This window comes from Eimeria mitis, genomic scaffold, assembly GCF_000499745.2.
Source record: "Eimeria mitis Houghton genomic scaffold, Emh_scaff1797, whole genome shotgun sequence".
NCBI lineage: Eukaryota > Apicomplexa > Conoidasida > Eucoccidiorida > Eimeriidae > Eimeria > Eimeria mitis.
The window spans coordinates 4,573-5,087 of record NW_013570116.1 but is presented as its reverse complement, the minus strand read 5'-3'; the positions used below and the strand labels follow the sequence as shown (position 1 = coordinate 5,087).

Here is a 515-nt window from a genome sequence, read left to right as displayed (position 1 = left end):
TATATATATATATATATATATATATATATATATATATTTTTTTTTTCAGGCTCGCATAGAAGAGGAGTGTAAGTCTCTGGATACGCAGGTGTCTCTTTTATACAGCAAAAGTTTTTTGCTGCAGCAAAGAAATATTTGGCGTTCTTTTGGGCTTTTCTTTGAAAATCTTCGTTCTTATCAACTCCAACAAAAAGAATATATTCTACAGCAAGCTGAACAAGTAGCCACCAAGGCGGCGGAGCTCAAGGTAATTATATTTTATATAATATATTTTATTTATTTTATTTATTTTATTTATTTTATTTATTTTATATAGTGGGGGTGGTTGTGTGGTGGTTGTATCAACTCCAACAAAAAGAATATATTCTACAGCAAGCTGAACAAGTAGCCACCAAGGCGGCGGAGCTCAAGGTAATTATATTTTATTTATTTTATTTATTTTATTTATTTTATATTTTATATTATATATCTATATATTATAGTGGTGGTGGGGGTGGTTGTGTGGTGGTTGTATT

The 515-nt window shown here is 29.7% G+C and overlaps 1 protein-coding gene across 1 annotated transcript in view; it reads left to right on the top strand.

The window, feature by feature from the left end:
• Positions 1 to 515, top strand: part of EMH_0043690 (dual specificity phosphatase, catalytic domain-containing protein, putative) — a gene marked incomplete at both ends in the record, with an annotated part of 3,885 nt that overhangs the window by 2,111 nt on the left and 1,259 nt on the right. The gene's annotated exons all lie outside the window — the stretch shown is intronic.